The sequence below is a fragment of the Eptesicus fuscus genome, chromosome 12 (genome assembly GCF_027574615.1).
Source record: "Eptesicus fuscus isolate TK198812 chromosome 12, DD_ASM_mEF_20220401, whole genome shotgun sequence".
Taxonomy (NCBI): Eukaryota; Metazoa; Chordata; class Mammalia; order Chiroptera; family Vespertilionidae; genus Eptesicus; species Eptesicus fuscus.
This window is the reverse complement of record NC_072484.1, coordinates 64,919,382-64,931,470: the sequence shown is the minus strand read 5'-3', so window position 1 is coordinate 64,931,470 and position 12,089 is coordinate 64,919,382. Positions and strand designations below refer to the sequence as shown.

The 12,089-nt window shown below is 50.1% G+C and overlaps 1 non-coding gene across 1 annotated transcript; it reads right to left on the bottom strand.

Moving 5' to 3' along the window:
• Nucleotides 1–4,521: 4,521 nt before the first annotated feature.
• LOC114230043 (U6 spliceosomal RNA) lies at nt 4,522–4,628 on the bottom strand. Its single transcript, XR_003615900.2, has one exon. It is a non-coding gene; the product is annotated as a U6 spliceosomal RNA (small nuclear RNA).
• Nucleotides 4,629–12,089: the final 7,461 nt, after the last annotated feature.

Genomic DNA, 12,089 nt, shown 5'->3' with positions numbered 1-12,089 from the left:
GGGTCTCAGCGGGGTTTCGTCTTCTTGATCCCAATTCCTGTTGGTCAATTCCCTCTCAGCAATTCCTTCGGTCATTTTCTCAGAGCTCCAGGGCGGCTGCCGCAGAACTCGTTGGGCGGCGGGCTCGGCAAGGCTCCGGTGTGCCCGGTGCCCGGCGGTGGGCTGGTCCGGTGTCGCTGCGTCGGCCCTTGGGTCTGCAACGGTGGCCGGTCGCTGAGCGTGCACACCTGGCCACTTCGGGGCATTGAGATTCTTGAAGGACTCGGAGGTCAGCAAGTGCGGAGTCTCCCACCCCATGTCTCCCAGGGGCTCGTCTGTCCATGCTCGGCAGCGAGTGGAGCTGTCCCCTCAGCCGGAGACCGCCGGGGGAACTGCGCCGAGCACGTTCCAGGCTGCCATTGTGTCGCCTGAGCCATAGTTCTTAAAGTGTGGACTTTGGGTCACCGGCATCAGCATCATCCTGCGTACCCCTCTCTTTTATTCTAGTTGTAAAGCATCTGCTCAGCCAGCCCCCTGGTCTTTCTGGCTGGTGTCTGCTCTGCTCTCCCGTCGTAGTCTCAATATTGTTGTGGTAGGCAACGATCAGGCTGCCGCCCTATGTCTCCATCTTGGTCCTCCTATGTACAGTTAAGTCTTGATTGTTGTTGGTGTCACTGGGAGGAATTGTCCTCCAGGCCAATTGGCCGTGAGGACCCTCTTTGTCTATATAGGAAGAGTTGCTGTGCAGGAGACATGTTTGTGGGCCGGGTCTTGATGCAGCAATGCCTTGGCGCTCACTGAGTCTGCCTCTAGAATGCCTCCCTTATGCAAGTGATTGAAATCTGGTGTCATCTCACACCAACCACTAGATGCCCTAGTTTCTGGGTCTCCAATGTAGTGTGGGTCAGCCACTACCTGAGGCACTCAGCAGGAAAAAGCTTCTGCTCAGCTTGGCTGGGGCGGAGCTACAGGGTGGAGCCTACAACCTTGGCTTCCTGTCAGCCCGCCCTATGAGGCTCCTGCGTCTGTGTCCCTCTGTATTCCTTGCAAACACCTCTGAGAGAAACGCGCCCTGGAGTTTCGCCCACTGCCAAACAGTCCAGTCCCTCCCCTAATGAATCTGGACTCCCAGATTCTCGCCTGGAACTGGGTTTCAGTGTAGTTGGAACTGGGTCTCAGCGCAGTCTGGCGTCCCTGTCTCCTTCCCAGCAGGGCCACCCAGTGGCGCAGGCAAAAGTCCGTCCTCTGCGCACCTTCCAGTGCGTGCGTCTGGAGCCGCCGCTTCTCTGTGCCTCCGCCACCACAGCCCAAATTCATTCCCCCAGCGTGCGCCTGGCTTCCCAGAGTTTCGCCCGGAACTGGGGTTCAGTGCAGTCGGAACTGGGGTTCAGCACGGTCCTGAGCTTATGTCTCCTTCCCGCTAGGGCAGTTCAGTGGCGCAGGCAACAGTCCGTCCTTTGCGCCCCTTCCCGTGCGCACCTCTGGAGCTCTGCCTTCTGCCGCTCCTCTGTGCCTGCGCCCCACAGCCCAGATTCATTCCCCCAGCCTGCGCCTGGCTTCCCAGGGTTTCGCCCGGAACTGGCGCTCAGTGCAGTCGGAGCTGGCGCTTAGCGCACTCCGGAGCCTTTATCTCCTTCCTGCCAGTGAACGCCGGCCAGGCCGTCAGCCGCCCCTTCCTCTCCGGCTCCATCCTCCCCGCAGGCGCGCGTGCTCGTGTCTCCGCCAGTTTCTCCATACCTCAGGCTTTTACGGCTCCCCCGATTGTCCCCGTGGCCTTCTCCTTCCCCCCAGCTGTGGGCATTTCAGTCCGCCAGCTCTCCTGTGGCTCTGGACGATGTCCGTTCTGACCTCTAGTTGTATTTTTGAAATTGTTGTGCCCGGCTGCAGGTTAGGTGTTTAACCTATGCCGCCATCTTGGTTTCTCCCTCCCCTCTTATTTTATATTAACTACTAGAGGCCCAATGCATGAAGATTCATGCAAGATGGGCCTTCCTTACCCTGGCTGCCGGCACCGCCTTCGCTCCGGCTGGAGCCACCTTTTTGCTCCGGCTCAGAGCAACCTTTCTGCCTTCCCATGCTGCCCAGAGGCCCGGAGTGGCTGGGGCAGTGTGGAATGCCTGCGTTGTCACTATGGTGACAATGCAAGTGTCCCGCCCCACCCCCGGCCGCTTGGCGTCTGCATATGCAAATTAACCCACCATCTTTGTTGGGTTAATTTGCATACTCACTCCTGATTGGCTGGTGGTCGTCATGAAGGTACAGTCAATTTGCATCTTACTCTTTTATTAGTGTAGATTTCTTTTCCTTTTCTGCCCAATCTGCACTCCTCTGTAGGTACCATATAATTTATTGCATAAGTGTCTTTGGTTAGTTATTAATACTTATAAAACATTTAGTATTATTTCATGTCTCTACACATGATGTTTTAAAATATATCCATGCATATCAAATTTATTGCTTCCAGCAACTGCATAGTATCTCTTTGACAACATCTATCACAGTTTTCTTAAACAGATCTCTAGTAATAGCTACAAATGATGACTCCAACTCTGTGATTCCACAAACAATGCTGGATGAACCTCCTAGCACAACATCCTTTAGATCTCTGCTCATGTTTCTTGAGGGCCTGCTCCAGGAATATGCTTGCTGCATCACTTAATTTTTACTGAACGCTGTCTGATTGCTCTTCAGACTGGCTGCACCCATTTTCACTTCCATCCAATGCCTCCGTCTTCCCTATCTTTGCCAATGCAGGATATTTTCTGACTTCTTAATTTTTGCCTGTGATGGGGGTAATTGTTTGAATGTGCGTTCTCTGATTACGAATGAAGTTATGTGCTTAAGAACTATTTGGAGTTCCCCTGCTACAAATTGCCTAATCATATCTCTTATCTCTTTGCTGTTAGGTTGATTATTTTGTTGTTAATTTGTAGGAGTTCCTGGCATATTCTTGGGTCTTAGATATTCCTCAGTCTATCACTTGGTTGTATATTTGACTAAATGTCTTTATTGAACAAAAATGCTTCATTTTGATAGAGTCATATCCAGCTATTTCCTACTTTATGATTTATGCTTTTATGTCTTGTTTAAGAACTTTTCCTTCATCCTTAGTTCACAAGTATATTCTCTTCGAAAAAGCACCCCCTCACCTAACCCAGTCCCACAATGCCTATCTCGCTTCCAGTGTAGATTGCCATGCTTCCCTCTCCTCCCCCCACACACTCACATACCACATGCCTCCCACACTCCCATACATATACACAGTCACACATTCTCACATACACTCACATACACACACCGGAACTTAACCACCTTCTGTCTCATAGTTTCATGCTAGCTTCTCAGATCCATCTGCCTCTCTTTCTCTTGTGTCATCACCAGTGTTGGGTTTCAGGCAGGCAGCCAGCAGTCTGTTTTTGGTATCTTGTTTGCACTGAATTTATAGACTTTTTTTGGGGATATATGATCTCTTTGTGTCCAAGATCCTAATATGTTTCTCTACTTATTTAAGTTTTCCTTTCTATAAATTTTGAACATTCATTATGTATGGGTCTTGTTCCAATTATTAGTAATGATTTTTTAGTTTTTGTTTATTTTGTAAGTGGGATACATGTATCACTCCCCTCCTCCCAAATATTTTCTAATTGGCCATGGCTGTTGAGTTGGAATTATGTTGTGTCTGGCCATCTCCTGAAATCTTTTACCAGTTTTTATAGTTTTTCTAGGTGGACAACTGTATCATTTGAAACAATGACAGCTTAAGTTTTTTCTTTCCAGAGACTCTTCTTTCTTGTTCTTACTGCAGCATATCTGAGGACCCTGCCTGGGGCATCCCAGCCAGCATAGCCCCAAGGCAAGGGGGCAGACCTCATGGGCACTCTAAGCACTGAGTTCCCTGGAATCTTACAGGTGGGTGGAGAGTTGGGATGGAAGTGGGCATCTTTGTTTTGTTCCTGACTGATGGAAAGACTTTTGAAGTTCCACTGTTAAGTATCAAGTTTGCTAAGAGTTTCTACTAGACAATCTTTATTATTAAGGAATTTCCTTCTTGTATCTAGCTTGCTAATGGTTTTATAACTCAGAAATGACTATCAAATTTTATCAAATGCTTCTTTGGGGTAGCCATATAACTGATCATATTAGTTGTATGTTTTAAACTATTAGTATCTATAATAATAAAAGGGTAATATGCTAATTAGACCAGATATCCTTCCGGACGTCCTTCCTTCTGGACAAAGCTGCAGCAGGCGGGGGCTGAAGCAGAGGCAGCAGAGGTTCCTGGCCTTGGTTGCAGGCGGGAGCTGGGAATTTCGTGCATTGGGCCTGTAGTTACTCTAGTGCATTCATAATGTTAAGTTGTCCTTTAACTACTAAATTACACCCTATTTGACCATGAACTGTAAATCTTTGGATTATATTATGGCTATAATTTATTAATATGTTATATCAATTTTTTGGAAAATTTTTAATGTGTGATATGGAAACGGAGGGTTCTTAGGATTTTTATTAAATTTAGTTTTTGCTTGTTTGTTTTTTTCTTTAAAAAATATGGAATGCTTCACAAATTTACGTGTCATCCTTGTGCAGGGGCCATGCTAATCTTCTCTGTATCGTTCCAATTTTAGTATATGTGCTGCCAAAGCAAGCACTAAATTTAGTTTTAAAACATAGCTCTAGAATCATCTCTCCTCTCTACCCCTCAGACACTGGGGTTAGGGGTTGGGGGATGTGCTGGAAGCTCCTCCCAACCCCCATAATCAGCAACCCCTGAGGCAGCAAAAGAGAGTAGCCCGGACCTGACTAATGGTCACATGACCCAGACCTCTGGCAGGCTAAAGATAGCATCTTTTGACCTAAGTTATCTTTCAGTTCCTGATCCCTAAGATGGAACGCCTCCCCGACCCTACCCCCTCCGTGCTACTTTTCCATGAGACTGAACAAAGGCATGCTGGAACAGACCTCAGAGCTGTCCTCAAGACCTGAAGAAATGATTTATTACCCTTACCTCACCTTCAACCAATCAGCTTCCAGCACATCCCCCAACCCCTAACCTCTAGTGTCTTGTGATTTTGCCCTATATAATCTGTAACCTACATGCCACCAGGGAGTCGTTTCATTTAGAGCAAAAGCTCCCCAGCTCCATATTGGCCAGTTCAATTTTAAACTCTTTTCTCTTTCTATAGTGCAAACTCCATTCGTGCATTTCTTTGGGCCACTGAGCAAAGACAGGTGGACCCAAGGGAAAACACTGGGGTTCTGGTAACAATATAGGTTTATATATTTCTACTTTTAAAACATCCCTGCCTAGTTCTCTTAGAAAGAGATGTCATTTTCCATCTTCCTTGGTGCTTTTAAACCTATATATACAACTGGAAAACATTTTAAAAACATTCTTTTATAAACAACTATTGAGTTAAAAGGTAAATCAAAACAAATAAAAAAATCTTTAAAATGAACATCAATGAGAACATGATATGTCAAAATTTATGAGCTAGGTACATTTATTTGAAAACAAAAATTCATGTACTTGGAAACAGAAATGGCTGAAAGTAACAAAAAATTAACTGAGAGTTCCTCAAGACACATGTTCAAGTAGAAGTGTTTTTTTTTTTTTTTTAAACTCCTGGAATGCTTATATAAATATACTAGAGGCCCTGTGCATGAAATTCGTGCCCTGCGGGGGGGGGGGGAGTGTCCCTCAGCCCAGCCTGTACCCTCTCACAGTCCAGGACCCCTTGCTCCTTACCGCCTGCCTGCTTGCTGCTCTTTAGCACTGCTGTGGAGGTGGGAGAGGCTCCCACCACTGCCGCTGCTCGCCAGCCATGAGCCCGGCTTCTGGCTGAGCAGTACTTCCCCTGTGGGAGTGCACTGACCACCAGGAGGCAGCTCCTGCATTGAGCATCTGCCCCCTGGTGGTCAGTGTGCATCATAGCGACCGGTCATTCTGGTGGGTCCGCTATAATGGTCGCTTAGGCTTTTATTATATAAATTATATAGACTAGAGGCCCGGTGCATGAAATTCGTGCACGGTGGAGAAGGGGGTCCCTCAGCCCAGCCTGTACCCTCTCCAACCAGGGACCCCTCAGGGGACATCCCTCTTGCAATCCGGGACCGCTGGCTCCTAACTGCTCACCTGCCTGCCTGATTGCCTTCTAACTGCCTCCCCTGCCAGCCTGGTCACCTCCCAACTGCCCCTCTGCTGGCCTGGTCACCCCCCCCCAACTATCTCCCTCTCAGCCTGGTTGCCCCCAACTGCCCCCGTGCTGGCCTGGCCTCCCCTCAACTGCCCCCGTGCTGGCCTGACTGCCCCCCAACTGCTCCCCTGCCAGCTGGCCTGGCTGCCCCCCAGCTGCACCCCCGCCAGTCTGGTTGCCCCCCAACTGCCCCCCTGTTGGCCTGGTCACCCCCTAACTGTCTGGAAGAAAGTCAGATATCTGGAAGATGTTTGGTCACCTGATATAATTAGCATATTACCCTTTTATTAGTATAGGCTAGAGGCCCGGTGCACGAAATTTGTGCATGGGGGGGTGGTGGTGGGGTGTGTGTGTCCCTCAGCCCAGCCTGCACCCTCTCCAATCTGGGACATCCCTTTCACAATCCGGGACTGCTGGCTCCCAACTGCTCGCCTGCCTGCCTTCCTGATTGCCCCTAACCGCTTCTGCCTGCCAGCCTGATCACCCCCTAACCACTCCCCTGCCAGCCTGATCACCCCCTAACCACTCCCCTGCCAGCCTGATTTATGCCTAACTGCTTCCCTGCCAGCCTGATTGCCCCTAACTGCCCTCCCCTGCAGGCCTGGTCACCCCTAACTGCCCTCCCCTGAAGGCCTGGTCACCCTCCCCTGCAGGCCTGGTCACCCCTAACTGCCCTCCCCTGCCAGCCTGGTCCCCCCCAACTGCTCTCCCCTGCAGGCCTGGGTCCCCCCCAACTGCCCTTCCCTGCAGGCCCGGTCACCCCCAACTTCCCTCCTCTGCCGGCCTGGTCACCCCTAACTGCCCTCCCCTGCAGGCCTGATCACCCACAACTGCCCTCTCTTGCAGGCCTGGTCCCTCCCAACTGCCCTCCCCTGCTGGCCATCTTGTGGTGGCCATCTTGTGTCCACATGGGGCAGCCATCTTTGGCCACATGGGGGCAGTCATCTTGTGTGTTGGAGTGATGGTTAATTTGCATATTACTTTTTTATTAGATAGGAGGATATGTAAATTTTAAAAACAGGACTGAAAAATAACACTCCAAATTATTTGTAGATGTTAACTCTGAGAATGAAGTTGGAGAGAAAAGAGTATTGACAAAGGGAAACCTTTTTAGATGTTTGATTCTATAAGATTCTGTATTAATTGACTCTTTTACAAGGGATGATGTATTTTTATATTGTCTTTGCTTTCTAAAACTTTTTTTCAAAATTAAAAAGATCTGCCAGACACATTTCCAAACACAATGCAGATAAAACTAGAAATTAACAAGAGGCTAGCATCCCCACATCTATCTGCTTGGAAATTTAAAAACAAGCCTAAATAACACGAATTAAACAATAAATCCAAACTGAATTACTGCCTATTTAGAAATGAACAGTACTAAAGGCACTGCATATAAACCCCACAGGATACCTCCCGAGACATGTGTATTTAGAGGAAAATGAATAGCTCAAAATGCAGTCATTAAAAAAGAGGGAAGATGAAAAGATAAGGGGACTAAGCACTTCCTCAATAAGCTTGGAAATGAACATCAAAATAAATCTAAAGACAGCAGACAGAAAAAAATTAATAAAGAAAAGGAGTAGAAATTAATGAAATAGAATAAAATAATAATAGACTAAAGCTATAAAAATGAAAAATAGTTCTTTGAAAAAATGGATAAGCTAGACAAATCTAGCGAGTCTGATCAAGAAAACACATCAGTAGTCATAAAAATGAAGAAGGAGCATTACACATACACAGATATGTTACGTTATAAAGAGATACAAATTTTGCCCATAAATTGGACAGTCCAAAGTAAAATGAACAATTTTTAGGAAAGAACAAAAACAAAATGGCAAATGCTGTAACTTGGCTCATCTCACTTCCACCCAATCCCTTGGAAGTGCCTCTCTCCACCAGAAGTGAGGAAGATGAAAACTACCTTTCCCATATGTCCTTACAGCTAGAGTGGAGCATGTGACCTGGACCCAGCCAAGCAGATGTGCTAAGGCAGGCCTCCAGGGGTGAGAGTGAGGGCTGGGGAGCTGGCTCCAGCAGAGAGACCTGCTCTTGTGGCAAAGGTATTGGTTCCACTGGGGCAGCTGGGGCAGAGGTGCCTGGGGATGAGGGGTCAGAGGCAGCTGGGGTTCTGCTAGGACAGTCTCTTGGGGTGGGGATTACTCCTCACTCTTATCTATATCCCTTTCCTTCCCAGGAATCCAGGAAGCTCTCTAAACCCTGTGGTATACAATTTTCTGCCTTAGTTTGCTAGTGGTGGTCTATAACCAGCAACTGTGACTAATACACCAACATTGATTCAAGAAGAGGTAAGGAAAAAAAAAAAAAAGAATTAAAAAAAAATTAAAAAGGCACCAGGTTCAGAAGGTTTTATGGGAAAATTCTACTGTACCTTCAAAGAACATATATAACTTCTGTGTTGAAAATATTGATTTGTATGTTTAACCTCCCAATTTTTATGTCATGAATGAACTCAAGTTTACAAATGCCTTGCAAGTTAACTCGGTATAAGATGAACAAAACAGGCTTCCAGATGGATTTTGCTTGTGGGAGCCTCCATTTGCCCCTCTGATGTGGTCCAGACCTTCCTGGTTAAGATGGAGAAAATGGGGCTCCGAAGATGGGGAGTGATTCATTCACTGATCGCTCCCACATGCTCGTGCTGCTCTAGGCATAGAGAATACAGCAGTGAGCAAAACAGACGTCCGAAGCCACAGAGATCTGGGGGAAGTTCTCCTGGGGACAGAGGGAACTGGTCACTGCAAAGACATGCACGCAGGAACATACCCATCATGCTCCAGGAACAGCCAGGGCATGAAGGTGGCTGGAGTCAGGGAGAAAGAGGAAGGAGATGAGCCAGAAACCCGAACAAGTGTGGGAGGCCATTCAAGGGCTCTGCCTTTTTCTGAGGGACCGGGACCAGGGTGGTGGCTGTGGTGCAATAAGAAGGGGTCTCATACTAGATGTGTTTGTTTTTTTAATCCTTACCCAAGGATATTTTTCCATTAATTATTAGAGAGAGTGGAAGAGAGAGGGAAAGGCAGAAAGAAATATGGATGTGAGAGAAACACATCGTTTGGTTGCCTCCTGCATGCGCTCCGACCAGGGCCTGGGCCGGGGAGGAGCCTGCAACTGAGGTACATGCCCTGGACTGGGAATAGAACCTGGGACCCTTCAGTCTGCAGGCCGACACTCTCTCCACTGAGCCAAACCGGCCAGGGCTCATACCAGGTGTTTTCAGGCAGGGCTGACAGTAGCTGTGGATGGGTTCCACGTGGCAGTTGAGAGAAAGAGGAGTCAAGGATGGTGGCGCCAGCTTCCAAGGCTGTATGGTGGGAAGGGTCTCCCCAGGCCAGGGCAGTGTGCATGTGTGCATGTGTGGGGGTGGGGAACAGGGCAGGGCTGCTAAAGGGGACAGGGTGGGGTGGAGGTGATGGGTGGGTGACCGAAGTGGGACCATCCCTGGCTCTGATCATGCCTCGTGCCTCTAACTGCATTTCTAAGCGCATCCTTTTTTTTTTTTTTTAATTCCCATGTTTGGAGGTGCAATTTTGCTGCTATTGAAATTCAATGTGCCATCTCTTTCCTTGGTCTCCCTGCTTTAATTGTGTACCCCTGGCTCTGCGCCTCTGTGCCGGGCGGCTTGGAGATTCATAATTTCAGCCCGACACCATAGTAACCACTTAGTTTGATTCAAGCTTCCAGTGTCATCTCTGGCTGCACTTGAATAGGACTCCTTACAGCAACAGCAATTATTTCTTCGTTTCCAAGGAAAATGTAAACAGAAGGTCAGCTTTGGCCAGGCCGCTCCATTTTCTCCCTTGTGGTGACAGGTTGATGTGGGGAAATTGGGTCTGTTTGTTATTTCTCCTCCCGGTTCCCCCTGCCCCCACTGGTGACGGAGGCAGTGGCCATGACAGAGATGGGCTGCCTGAGGTAGGCACAGAGATGGAAGACGGGTTCTTTAGCAGCTGCGCATGCAGCCAGAGCCTGTCCCATATCCTGAACCATCCCTTCTCCCCTCTCCCCTGGCTGTCCCCACCCCAGTCTGTGGGCCCCAACAGAAACCAATGCTAGCGAACATTCGGGGAGTGGCCTTGGGTTGGCCCTGCCTCCCCACCTGCTCAGCACAGGCCTGGAGATGCCACCTTCCAGCCCCTCCAGTCCCTGAGCTGGCACGGTCTCCGCAGCTGAGATACAAAAGCCCCCTGCCTTGCTCTAGCCGGTGTGGCTCAGTGGATAGATTGTCAGCCCCCGGACAGAAGGGTCTCAGCCTTGATTCTGGTCAAGGGCACGTACCTCAGTTGCAGGCTCCCCACACCCCACCACCACTGCCCTGGGGCCGTGTGGGGGAGGCAACCAATGTGTCTCTCTCACATCGATGTTTCTCTCTCTCTGCCTCTCCCCCTCCCTTCCACTCTCTCTAAAACTCGATGGAAAAATATCCTGGGATGAGGATTAACAACAACAAGAAAGTCCCCTGCCTTAAACGCTAAGCCCAACTAGCACAGCGCCCCTGCCCTCTCCTGATGGTGCTCTGCCTGCCTGAGGCGCTCCCTGCCTCAGTTGCCCTGTCTGCTTCTCCAGACCTCGTGAGGCCTCTAACCCCCTTGCTGGACACACTCCCCAGTCAGTGTTTGCTGGAGTCTGTGCTGTGAGTCTCTCCAAACCCTAACACCACGGAGGTTCCCATTGCCTCTGATTCCTTTACCTGTCCGAGCCTCAGTTTCCCTACCTGTGCAATGGAGACACTAACAGCCCCTTCCTTGAGGGGGAGTTGGGAAGTTTCCAAGGTTCTTACTCCGAAAGGGCATCTGTCAACAAAGCGGCAGCCTCTTCCTCTGGGTCTCAGGGGACCGCCTTCCCCTCAGGGTGCCAGGTGGAAGGTGGCAGGCGCGGCCAGCCCTGCGGCTCTCCCTCAGCCCGCTGTGGAGCAGGCAGCCTGGGTCTCCAGGCAGCGTCTGTGCCAGCATCGCTCCCCTTCACTGCGGCTCGACAGGCCAGGGACCGGCGCTCCCAGGGCTTCCTCACCTCCACTCCGCCGGCTCCACATCACGGGGTCTGTGTCTTGTGACATCTCACTTCCAGGCAGCCCTGTCCGTGTTCACAAAGCCTCTGTCCATGAGTGGCAGGGCCCGGGGAGGCCGGGGAAGTCCGTCAGGCACAGTCGGATCCAGGGCACAGTTGATAACTTCAGCTCTGCTTCCCTGCGTCTCTCTTTATCTCCTCTGGCTGGCAGCTTCCGTCTGCAGCTCTCCCAGGAGGGGCGTGCGGCTGCGGGCTGTTCCAGATTCCCTTCCTGCCAGCTTAGCAGAAGGAGAGCTCTCAGCCTCAGCACGCACAGGCCAATCCCAGAGGGGGCTCTGAGCAGCCCAGCGGGTCCTGCACCCCCCCGCCCCCCCCCCCGCCCCGTTCCCCTCAGTCCAGTCACTGTCTTCAGGGGGCAGCCCGTTCCAGTCACACACTTTCACCAGAGGTTGGGGTGTGCATGCACAGGCGTGCATGTGGTACATGTGTGCGCACACACCTGCACAGCCTCCCCAGTGCCACAGTGTGGGGAGAATTTCTCCAGAGGTGGAAAGTGTTGGCAGAGGAAGGAGGGCAGGCATGGCCATTCGTCCTTCTCTGGCTCTATTGCTCCTGGCTGCCTGGAGCCCTCAAGGCCATCTCTTACAGTGGGCACAGGCATGAACTCCCCGAAACAAAGACCCAAGTGTCACTCACTTGTCCAAAATCTACCCAGGACTTCCCAGCTAACCTTGGGCAGGCCAATATTCCCAAACACGCAGCCCCGTCTCTCTCCTCTTCCTGGAGCTGCCTCCTCTTTCTTCCTCCCAATCCTGCCTTCTTTTCCAGTGTCTTCCTTCTTTCTACCTTCAGCAAATATTCCCTGAGCACCTACTGTGTGCTAGCACT